The 13,214-nt window shown below is 40.8% G+C and overlaps 1 pseudogene; it reads left to right on the forward strand.

Annotated features, from left to right (window-relative positions):
* Positions 1-13,214, forward strand: part of LOC146788982 (nuclear receptor subfamily 2 group C member 1-like) — a 175,746-nt pseudogene that overhangs the window by 99,389 nt on the left and 63,143 nt on the right.

The raw sequence follows: 13,214 nt of genomic DNA on the forward strand, positions 1-13,214 counted from the left end.
TCTATGTTGGGTACCTGTTACACTATCTTGATACAGGTGACTAGACTACCAGAGAGCATTGGCAGTTGCACGTATTGTTTTTTCTAGATCAAAAGGTGCATGCAAGGGGTGTTGCTTTAATCAGATCCTGTGCATGTCCTGATGAATACCGTGGACTCTGAGGAGTTGTCTTGGCAGAAACATGTTGACACATTAGTGGTGTTGAGGTAAAATTCATACCGGTTTACCACCCTGGTTTTTAATCTGTTTTATGGATCCCTAGCTCCATTAGAGATTAGAAAGTGCTTCCTTAATTTCAGGGTGGAGGTCTGCCCTCCATCAAACCGGGGGTTTTGGAGAGCGTGGGGTTGTCCAGTGATGAAGCATGACACCTGGTAGGTGTGAAAGGATATCCTGTCAACTTTTGTGTGTGTCAAAAAGCGATTAGAAGCTAGTAGATAGAGACTGTGAGGCAGCCCGAGGTAGAGCTTTCCGGGTACGCTTCCACAGATGGCTCTGGTGGCGTTTTGTGGAAAGAGTGGTCTGTAGCATAGACACCAGGTCAATGTCATAATGAAGCTGTTTAGATAGAATACATTATATAAATATGAGATTATTCAATACTGGCATTTAATAAAAAGTCAGTCATACCCGTAGCTGAAAGATGTTTGTAAAGATTTACTGCATCAAAGCTATTCAAGTGAACTTGAAATTAGACACACCATGAAAATTATTGAAGTAGTAAGACATATAAAAGCATTGATCAGAATTTAGCAATGTTTAAATGTATGACAAGAGAGGCTAATTATAGAAATATGACAGTGTTTTTTGTAAAAAAAAAACAAAAGACAGGTACCAGGGCCTAATGGACTTCTTAGGAATGCATGGGGCTCATTCCAACCACTGCCCCTGTGGTGCCATAGTGCCAAATGCCAGGTCTGCCAGTAGCACATACTAAGCCCAGCACTTACTACTAAACATCACTGAAATAAGTGTGACATTTAGTACTATTCCCAGCCACCTTGAGTTGTGTGAATGGCCTATAAGCTCTGGTTCATTATGCTTTTTAAGTACATTGAACTGTTAAACACTATGGGGCATATTATCAAGCCCATTGTCGCTGCTTTAGCGGCGATAATGGCATCGCACTATTAGCAAGGACAAGCTAGCGCGTGCTTCCTTGTCTCAACACCGGTTTTTCTTACGCCTTGCATTGCATCTCTAATGAGATGCAAATTAGGCGTTCCCAAGAAAAACAACATTCAAAATATCGCTATCTGTCCTTCGCAGTATTTACAAACCCGCCCAGGACACCCATAGCGATATGAAAAGCCGCGCTAACCGCGGTTATCGCCGGTATTTTACGTCTGATAAAATCCTGACTTCACCACCTTTTACATGGGAGGTGGATTGTACAGCTAAATCCACATCTCCCTATTACTAAGGATTCCCCTATCGCTGCAGGTTTATCGCTGGATTCACAGCGATAAACCTGCATTTCACTGCTGCTATCACCGGATTTTTCATCGCCGTGGAGATAAGCGTTGTAAATAACGCGATATCTCGGCGATCAAATCCGGCGATAGCCGGCGTTAATCAAAACCTCGCTAAGCGAGCTCGGCTATATTTATCGCTGCTCGTTGATAATATGCCCCTTAGATGGTCTTAAAAAAGTAACATGTGGTGGACTGTCATATTAAAGTGCTGGTGTTTGTAGATAAGGGCCTGGTGCTGAGCCCCGGCAAACACCGGCACAATATAAGTACTGAAACATATCTATATTTTTTTTAAAAATAACTTTATGCGGTCTAGTTAGACCACAAAAGTATAAAAGCAATTACAAGACATATATAAAAACAAATCAGTGTACAGTGATCCAATAATAATTATTTAAAAAAATGACATGCAGACAAATAGAAAAGTCCATAAAACATTACATAAGAATGGTGACCCTCTGCTTTATGGCACCTTCAATGTAAACAGCAGCAAGAATACAGATCTTAATGGTGGGCAAAGTTTGCAGATGATTGAAAGCCGCCCTACAGGAGCGAATGTTTGCCCCCTCTAAGAATATACTAACAAATGCAACTGATAAAAGGAAAAGTCTAAGATGTGTGGTCTGTATGTGTTTGGAGCGTTAATGACTGTTAGGTTTGTGTGTGATTTGTGGGTCAGATGTAAGGTGCATCCATGCTCCCTTCCATTGGGAGATATTCACTCTGGTGGCCGACAGTTCTGCCTCAGCAGTGGGGATCTCCCCAAACCGCAATTTTTTTTTTTCAAAAGGCAGTTTTGTGCAACTTTCAATTATCTTTTTTATGTACCCCTCCAAAAATGGACAATGAAAACATCCCCGAAAGGGCGTCCTTAGCGTAATGACACGTCATTGTGGTGGTTTTTTACTTATGCTTCACTACATCTGCAAAATAATGACAAAGCCAATAGGTATCCATTGATAGCCAACAGGAAAGACAGATTGGCTTTGCTAATCCTTGTTGTAGGATGTCCTGTTCCACACCCATCTAAATCAGACACAAAGTGTCAGACCGCAGATGGAAGCGGCACGTTAATTAGCACCATCTTTAGATAGATTTAATTAGATAGATTTTTTTGTTCTGTTGATTTCTGTGGTCTGATCTATGAATGCGGTATATTGATCTTTCATATAATTTGTGCTTTGTGTGTAATTCATTTCAGACAAGAATTTATCCGGCTTTGCAAATGCTGTTCCTGTCAGTCTCCCTCTTGTAAGAATGAATATAAGTTTTTTGTTCAGGAGACAGCCTGTGCGCCATAGATCACGAACAGAATATTTAATCACCGCAGGTCGATGGCTGCTCGGTATGCCTGGCGCATGATTGCTTTTGATCAGCCCCTGCACTGCTCAGAGACGGAATAATGCAGTTTATGTGTTACCTTTCATTTCTAATTTGTTGGAGCTCAGATTGTGGAAGTACCAATCCACCAGAGTTCACTCAGCCCCTATTACAAGCCCTTTTACAAACACTGCAGGAATTATTTCCCAATGTTGTTTAAAAATAAAGGGGCAGATTGTGAAAGATTGAAAGCACACCAAATCCAAAGAAAAGGGCCCTCACTGAAGATGCTGGTGTGGTACCCCAGCATCTTGCAAGACGTCCAGCATCCCCCATAAAATATAGGGACCAGCATGGGGGTCAGTGATTCAAAAGGATTTTCTGTATGTCATTCTCATGTTCCAGGACTTTTGTGTAATTAAGTTCCTCCTGTTTTGAGCAAGAAAATTTGACCCTAGAAGAAAAGCAGAAATTCCTAATGGATGTATTACCTGTAATACCGATCTGGATGAAAATCCAAGATTTTAGGCCAAATTGGTAGTAAAAGGTGCCTTGTAGTATGGGATAAATAATCTTTAGCCTTGGATTCCCATGTGCAAAGGCACACGTTACCCACTAAAATTCTGATGTGATTACAGTTGTCCAAACCGATGTCCCCAAACCGAACACCTGCGCTGCATCCACTATAGATGAATAGCCCCTCTTCCTCTCTTGGCTGGACCCTATGGCCGTGCATCTGGATGCCTGTAAGCAGTGCATGCTTGGTGCTGCTCCTCTGTTGCTCCAAAGTTGTCCCAATGAATACATTAATTAACATTTAATTTAGAAAGCGTGAAAGTGACCCAATGCATGGTATCCTGGCTCTGCCTCGAGAGCATGGTGCCAAAAAGAAGAAAGACTCAGGACCGGATTTCGATCTCAGCAGATGGGTTATCCCATCCGCTGAAATATAAATCCAGTTATATCCTATGGGATTTACATTTTCGCAGATGGATATCTGTCACCGTTGTGATGGGGTAACCCGTCCGTCAAAGATCTAAATAAGGCCCCAAAAGTCCTAAGAGGACTCCCAGGTTTTAGGCACCTACAAAACGACACATATGCAATTATGGCACAAAGTGGTTCCACCGTTCTGAAGCTAAATAAGTCAGCAAAAGCGCTCCAGGTCAAGCAACATCTAAGAAAAGCTGGACAGAGATCATGCCTGACTTTGTAACATAAGTGTAAGGCTTTGCTGTGAATCCACAGCCAAAGTAGAACTGCCAGATGATCAGAAATATGTTCTTCACAAAGTAAGCCCAGTACTAATCTTGCAGCAAGATTTGGTATGATCTGCATCCACCGAGTTAAATGTTTGGGCAGTCCCAAATATGTAGCATTGTTACAATCCAGCCTCGCTTTTACTACTTCTTAGGTGACATTAACTTTAGAAATGAGCTGTTTGAAAAAAAGCTGGTGATCCAACGAAAGGCCTGATTTGTATTTGGGGGTAAGGATACTACATCACAACGGTGACAGAATATCCTTACTGTGAACATAATGGTCCGCCCGGCTGCCCACCCACCCTATTTAAATGCAGGCAAACTATAGCTTTTGCTACCGCAGTGACTACTCCATCACCGCCATGGCCAAACCTCTCAAACGGCCCGGCGGAGTAAGGGCAATCAGAGGCGCGGCTATATGTCCACCTAACCAATCAAGATAGGCGGACATATTGGCATTTTTTTTTAGTGCCCATCACCTCCAGGAAAACCCTCGCAGTGAGGGACAGTAAAATGATTATGCTCCTCCCACCATGGGAGAAAATTATTCTATTCTACTCACGGGTTTTTTGTTGAGCACATGGCTACCCGAGACAGGCTTCTCAGCGCTAAAAGCCTCAACTTGAGTAATGAGCGTTCAGGCGAACAGATGAGTTTTAAGATGCTTTCCTAAACTTAGCAGATTGCAATTTCGTCTGAGATTGATAGGTAAAGAGTTCCAGAGTTTAGGGATGAGGTAAGCAAACAAGTGACCTCCGCCCCTGGCTCTCTTAATGTTGGGGACAGCAAGAAGACCTAGCTTGTTTGATATAAGTTCTCAGTTGACTTGGTAGGCTTTGATGAGGTGATGAAGGATGCGGGTGCCCGCTTCATATCTCACACAAGGTGCAATGCACAGTGCTTTAAATTGGATCTGGTTGCTTATTGGCAGACAGTAAAGCATGGTGAGTGCTGGGTGTGTTGATTCTGATTTCGGAATGCTTAGTAGTATTCATTTAGCTGCATTTTGGATGATCTGCAGTATTTTGATTACTGAGAGTGGGCTGCCTAAGTAAAGGGACCTGCCATAGTCAAGGTGAGATAATATTAAACCTTGGACCATTATTCTGCGTACTTCCATGGGGAGCCCTCAGGGCTCTGTGAAGGGGGGAGCAACTGGCAGCAACCTTCTTTGCCTGAGATGCCATGGCAACGTGTCTACCCACTGTGACACCCAGCTTTTTACTTCAGTTTTGGTGGATTGGCGGTCACCCAGGGATGGAGGCCAAGTGAGTTGGTTCCATAGAAGGGGATTGCTCCCAACTACCAGGACCTCAGTTTTGTTCCCATTTAACTTTAGGCAGCTGGCTGCCATTCAGCTGGTGGCCTGTTCTAAACATAGGTTTTGCAGATAAAGAGCTTGTATTGGGTGAAAGAGAACCAATTATCTGTGTATCGCCTGCATACGATTCCATGGTGAAACCTAAGTAGCAGATGATATCAGATGGGGTCAGAACTTCAGATCAAAAAGCATGGGGCTAACAGAGGAACCCTGTGGCACTCTGCATTTTAGCTGATGATTCTTATAGAGAAAAGGCTCTTTGCAAAATTGGAAGCTCCTTTTGTCTAGGAATAATGATATCCAATTCAATGCACTTCCTGTGATGCCAACTTCTTTCAGTCCGCAAGAGACCATGTGAAAGGCTGCGCTTAAGTCAAGAATAATAAGCGCAGCTGAACCACCGTGGTTAGGGACTTTTTTGAGATCCTGCATAGCCATCAGGAGCCCTGATGTAGTATGTTGTTGTATTCCAAGAGCTTCGAGAGATGGTTGTTTATTGTTTTCTTTAAGATTTTGCTGACACCTGTGATGGGGTCAAATTTCGTGTCCTAGATTTACTCAGGACTGTCTGGCCGATGGTCTTTATTGCCTGCTAAGAAGTGTGGAGGGAAGAAAACATTTTACCAATTATACATTTCCCCTCTCATCAGCTTCCAATAACTACAAACTCCGAATTTAGCTTTTGTAGATTTATTACAAAGCCAGAAACAACAACATATAGTAGACACACCTCAAAATCAAGGTGTAAAGATAAATAAAAACTAATACAGAGCCCAATCTGTGAATATAGTTCTTACGGCACAATAGGCACAGAACAACAAATTCCAAAATCAGAACACAGCTGAGTATAGTAGCTGCGTCTAAATCCTTTTTCATTCGTATTTCCAAATTAAAGAATAATCTGTCCCTACTCTGCTTCTAAAGGGGCATCCCTTCCTAGTTTCCCAGAAACATATCCCAAAAGGTGTCAGCACGTGTTGACTTCTGAAGAAGTTCACTCACGTTAAATGGGTCAAGTAGCATAATGCTACAGAGCTCGTTCTGTGATGTTCTCCTTCCTCAATCAAAAGCAGAAGTCCCGCTAATCTGTCCCTGTGCCTAATACAAAAAGGCAAAGTTACACCCCAACGGGTCACATGGTACCGTGAACACCTTCTTTGAGAAACTTTCCACAAAATCCAATTAATTTTACAGCTCTGTCCACCGACTTTGGTTCACAACTTTCACCAGGCATGGAAGGTGTCCTTCCTTCTCTCTGTCCTAGCTCCTCAAAGGCATTCCTTTCCTCCCATGTATTTTCCTAAATCTGAAATAACGATGTCAAATTCCTGCACCTGCAGTAGAGGTGAAAAGAAAACTTTCTACACACATAAATTTTAATTAGCTCCTGACCTAAGAGCAAGCGAGGAGAAATGAAACGTTTCAGGAAATGAAAGTTAGTCCTACATTTCTGACTAACCTAAGAACGTTCTTTAATATACACTCGTTACACGGGCCTTTATATAGATCTTATAATAGTGAATACATCTAGTTTACCTACTAATCATTATATAAGTGCACAATTACATGATTTCTCTAAATACATCCGAAATACTAATCAATCATGTAAATAGCTTCACAATTTCATTCTACAGATTTCATATGATGATATATAAACTTCATTTTAATATGCACAAATTTCCACCAAACATTGAATATATACTAGTTCAGTTCGCACATGGATATAATGCACCCCTTACAAATTTAAGAGCACTGTGCGCTCTATCACCTGAAAGTAACAAGATAGGTCTGTAATTTTCATTCAACTCAGGATCCAGTAACAGTTTTTTTAATGGGGGACGAATAATAGCATGTGCCCATGCATCAGGCACGGTGCCACTATCCAAGGAACTATTATATATGTCTGTCAGGGCAGAGATAATCATGTCCCCTCCTTTCAGAAGTATATAGAGGGGAGCAGGGTCAAGCAGAGAGACATGTTTCGCAGTGCTGGTTATGGCTAGAATTTATTTTTTCCTAGTTGAGGGAAAGTAGAGGGCTCAACCTTGGCTTTTTTGCTTGTGAATTTTTTGCTAGGTCTATTATTATGAACTAGTGGTCCTTAAAGCGAATCATAAATGAGCCTGACTTCCCCCAGGAAGTGATTCACAAGTGGTTCACAGCTCACTTTTGAGGAAGGGGGGGCCTGCTCCTGAAATATCAGGTTTTATAAACGAATTGACAATATTAAAGATCTCCTTGGAGGAATTTGAGGACTGGCTGATCCTGGCTGCAAAATCATCCATCCACACCCACTGGGTGGCATTTTTGAATTTTTAAGGGCTTTCTTATAGACCTGTTTACATGTGTCATTGTACATGGCCCTCCACTTTCTTTAGCATCTTTTGAAGTCTTTCTTTAAGTCTCTTAGTTTTGAAGAAAACCACTGGGTTTTATCCCAAGTCCAGGGTCTTTTGCTAGGTTTTAAGGGGATTAGTCATTTAGAGTAGTGCTAACCCATTCCTCAAAAGCTGTATAGGATGTGGAGACATCCTCTATTAGTCAGTATCCAATTTGGACCACTGCCAGGTGATCCTTGATTGCACTATCTTAGGTTTTTTTCTCTCCTATTTTTGGGATGGCGAACAGGATCACAAAGTGGTCTGACCAACAGACTGGTAGGGGGAAACCTTTTGTCATGTTAGACATATTGGTAAAAACTGGGTCCTGGAAATGGCCCTCATTGTGCCCTCATTGTGCATGGGGGATGTAATCAGTTGAGAAAACTGAATAGCTGATAGATCCTGCAGAAGATTTACACTTTGGGTACAGGCTGTGTCTTCAAGATAAATATTAAGATCACCTAAAAGGAAGAAGTTAGCTATTTGAAGACTGTGAGTAGCTAGAATGTCTGGTGTGGACTGCACAAACTCTGATTCAGACCCCGTGGGCGATCGACCAGTAGCCCCGAGAATGTATACTTATGTGAAAATTTGAAAATGAAAGTCTTTCACAGTTTGAAATTTGAGTTGGCACCTACTTACATTCTAGGTCATTTTTAAATATTATTGCGACTCCTCCCCCACACTTGCTAAACCATCGCGAGAAAAGCATAACAAAATATATTTTCAAAAAGAAAACCCTGAAATGAAATTCCTTTTTAAATATTAAAAAACTATATATATATATATATATAAATATATATATATATATATATATCTATATCTATATCTATCTATATATATCTATATATATATATATATATATATATATATATATATATATATATATTCAGTGAAAAAACCATAGGTTTCACACATGTTACAGTTAGCTGGACATTTTACTGATAAAAAACCAATGAAATTCCCCCGTTATAGTTAGTGCAGGCAACTATAACTCACGCGACCGCAATCCTCTGCTGATGACATATGTGTCTTTATGAAAAAAAAATATTTGTAATATATGTATAGCTAAAATTTAATGGAAGAAGACATGGGCAAATAAGTGTCTAAATACAGTATTAGCATCAGCAGAGGATTGCGGTCGCGTGAGTTATAGTTGCCTGCACTAACTATAACGGGGGAATTTCATTGGTTTTTTATCAGTAAAATGTCCAGCTAACTGTAACATGTGTGAAACCTATGGTTTTTTCACTGAATATATATATATATATATATATATATATATATATATATATATAGATATATATAGATAGATATAGATATAGATATATATATATATATAACTATAACATGTGTGAAACCTATGGTTTTTTCACTGAATTTGCAAGGTTTTTTAAATGCTAATTCCTAACTATAACGTGTGTGAAACCTATGGTTTTTTCAGTGAATTTGTACGTTTTTTTAAATGCTAAGCTACTTTACGCCATTCGTGGCGTGCGCGCCCACTTAACGCAGTTCATCCCGCGCGCCCACTTTACGCAGTTAGTGGCGTGCACGCACGGTGGGCACGCGGTGCGCTACGTGCACCGCGTACCCACGTTACGCTGGATGGGCCATGTACGCACGATGCGCTTCGCGCACCGTGCGCACATGGAGGACATATTATGCGCTTCGTGGTGAAAGGTGAGCTTTGACATTTTATTTTTGGGAATGCAAAAAGAGTATATATATGCCATGCACAAATGGATCCCTACAGGCACCATTTGCACACGGGGTGGGGAGATTGTGGATACATTTTTAAAAAAATAATAATTTTTACCGTACGCGTACGGTAAGCGGAATCGGCGATTTTTCGGAAAAAATGAAAAATGAATTTCAAAGAAGACTCTGGTTTGGTTTTTAGTGGCTCAGTCTACGTTTGAATTAGCTGCTACTTGCCCTCTTACAAGGGTGATCTCCCATCCCTTACATCTCAGGCAAGAAATTTGGTAATTTTGGACCTGATTTATGATTTGGCGGATGGCCCATCGTTCTTCAGGGGGTCAGAGTAAATTACTCCATCCTCATAGCAGAGGGACCCTCTTCCAAATTTATAAATGACCACCAAGCCTGCGGTCATTCAAAATGCATTAGCAGAAACCGCCGTGAACCATTGTTAAGGCGGGTCCTGACAATGCATTCTCCGCTTTGGTGCAGGGCTGCATCAGTATGATGCAGCCCTTTATCAAATATATATATATATATCTATCTATATATATATATATATATCTATATATATATATCTATATATATATATATATATATATATTACCTACTGGCCAGTAGGTAGTTATAGTTAGGACCACGTTTCCATAGGAAAAGCGCAACATTCTATTTTGAATAACTTTGGCACCGGTCGACGAATCCTCGCGAAATTTTCAAAACTAATGGGGCGCTACGCTCCGCTCCTACCCTGAAAGTCTCGGGGGGATTCGTCAAGCAGGGGCTGAGAAAAAAGGGGGGTCCCAAAACGCGTTTTCCCCATGCATTTTTCCATAGGACCTTTAGACACAGCTACAGCCCGAACGGCTGAACAGAGTTACTTGAAATTTGGCAGAGAGGAAGTCCGCAGGTCAAGGAAGTGCCTTTTGTAGGTGTGGTGTAAATCTGTTCAGTAGTTCCTGAGAAAATAGCATTTAAATCAATATATATATCTGTGGCAGCTTACGGTGCGCTTACCGTGCGCTTACCGTAAGCTTACCGTACGCGTACGGTGACGTGCGCGAGCGCGATTCTGATTGGTTGTCACATGACTGTAAACATTCGAATCGGACGAAATCAGGAAGTGTCGGCCGCCATTTCGTGTGTTTCACACAGAAAAAAAAGGGAGATAACTTGAAAAGGGGGCAAGGAAGAGAGTTACAGACCCCCTAACATTTGAAAGGGGGTCAAAGAAGGACAGAAAAGTACAAAAAAAACATTTATTAATTTAAAAAAATAATCGCGGGGTACGCGTACGGTAAGCTTACGGTGAGCTTACCGTACGCGTACGGTATAAAAAAAAAATAAAAAAAGAAATAAAATTCAGATTTAAGTGTTTAGATATTAGGGGGCTCTAAAAAGAGCCGTTGTGTTTATGAAGTGATTTGATTTTTTAGTGGTACCTACAAGTAAGTACCGATGCAAAGTCTAAGGTTCAAGAGGAAGACTCTGTTCCCTTCATCAGTGAAGTGTACACCATCTCCTCTATAAATGTCTTGCATGTCGTAACGCAAGTTGTTGTGGTAAATGGAACCCATACCATAGTCTCGGAGGAAAGCAGAAACAGATTTGTTGACGTGCTTTCTTGCTTTGTCAATCTGCGGACAAAAATGATTGGACCAGTTCCATTTTTGCCTTTGGCATATGTTAGAATACGCAAAGGCAGTTTTAGGGAAAAGTGAAAACAGTTGTGCAAAGGTCTCCTTCATAAGCATTTCCAGACCTACCCCAGTCAAAGTGCCTAGGTCATTGCCACCACAGTGCACTATTATGAGGTCAGGGTGTTGGATTTGCATGAAGGATTTCACCAAAGGCATCAATTGGTGCCACTTTAACCCTCTCTGACCAATCCATTTAATGTCTACATTTGGCAAAGCAAGGTCTCTCACCATACCTGTTTTCTCTGCATACTTTTCACTCCAGAAGACATAGCTGTGCCCTACAATCCACACTGTGAACATCTTCCAAGGAGATCTGGATGCACTCAGGAGGTGTATTTCAGTAGAATGGGAAAAATAAATGAAAGACAGTTTGGAAATGGAGGCATACATATTTTTATAAAATAAAAAGAACTCATTGGCTGTTTCATACCATTCTACACTAAAAACTAGGCTGTATGTGTCAATTTATAGAAGCATGTTTTGTATTGGTACAGAAAAATGTGTTACCAAAGAACAGTACTATGGATTTGCTGTTAGGTTTGAAAAGTCAAGCACTCTTGCTCTTTGGAAATGAAACATTGTGTGGTGAACTTCTGACCTAACTCTACACAGCAGTGTTCCATGAGCTGTTGCTATGGTAGCAGGCAGAAGTCAAGTTGGGGGAAGGGTACTAGGCTGAAGTCAAGTTGGGGGAAGGGTACTTTTGGAAAAGGGTTGGTTTTCAACCAATAGAAATGTGTGATTACATTTGAAAAAAAGGGGGAAGCACTGAGATTTGAAATTTACATGTATATGTGTGGAAAAAGAGAGGGAAACATTGTCATTATCTGGTTCTGCTGAGAGGAGAGAGGTGTACAGAACAGAGATCCTGGCTCTGATAATCTGCTGTTTGAGTGCCACATTTCTTTCACAACTAACTAATTTTAAAGGTGAGTTATGAGTTTGAGAGGGGATGTATATGGTAAATGAAGAAATGAGTAATAGATTTGGAATTCCTTTTGTTGAAGTTGTGTTTATCATTTTGTGTTTTGGGAGAAATTAAAATGTAAGGAACATGTAAAATAATATGGACTATGTTTTTACCATAAATGAAGGTGTACTGGTATAAATGAGGAATACTTTTAGGGTTTGAGGTTGCAGTCAGTAATGCAAATACATTCAGCATCACTAAGGCTGGTTGCCCTTGCTGGAGTGTAGTCAGTCACCCAGGTTACACATGTTGCTGGTCTCAAAAAGCTGTTTGGACATGTGCTGTTGTCAGAATCTGAAAAGTGCATTCAAAATGTGTCAGACTGTAAAAGTACTTATCACTTGCCAAAAAAAGAGTAGTAAGTGTGCTTTCAAATTGGCAAAGAAATTTCGTTTTCTGCCTAATTTCAAACCATGACTCTGTGTGCAAAGAGGAATTATAGGCAGAGATTTATTGCGTATTACTCTGGTAATTTTACATTTGCATTAGTTGGAAAGGGGGAGCTATTTTTTCTGCAGAAGCAGACTCTTAGCACACACCCAGCTGCTTATCCTGTAGAATCATGCATAGTATTCACAACCGAGTGGGGTTTGAGGTTGCAGTCAGTAATGCAAATACATTCAGCATCACTAAGGCTGGTTGCCCTTGCTGGAGTGTAGTCAGTCACCCAGGTTACACATGTTGCTGGTCTCAAAAAGCTGTTTGGACATGTGCTGTTGTCAGAATCTGAAAAGTGCATTCAAAATGTGTCAGACTGTAAAAGTACTTATCACTTGCCAAAAAAAGAGTAGTAAGTTTGCTTTCAAATTGGTAAAGAAATTTCGTTTTCTGCCTAATTTCAAACCATGACTCTGTGTGCAAAGAGGAATTATAGACAGAGATTTATTGCGTATTACTCTGGTAATTTTACATTTGCATTAGTTGGAAAGGGGGAGCTATTTTTTCTGCAGAAGCAGACTCTTAGCACACACCCAGCTGCTTATCCTGAAGATTCATGCATAGTATTCACAACCGAGTGGGGTTTGAGGTTGCAGTCAGTAATGCAAATACATTCAGCATCACTAAGGCTGGTTGCCCTTGCTGG

Source organism: Triturus cristatus, chromosome 10 (assembly GCF_964204655.1).
Source record: "Triturus cristatus chromosome 10, aTriCri1.1, whole genome shotgun sequence".
In the NCBI taxonomy this organism is placed as follows: Eukaryota; Metazoa; Chordata; class Amphibia; order Caudata; family Salamandridae; genus Triturus; species Triturus cristatus.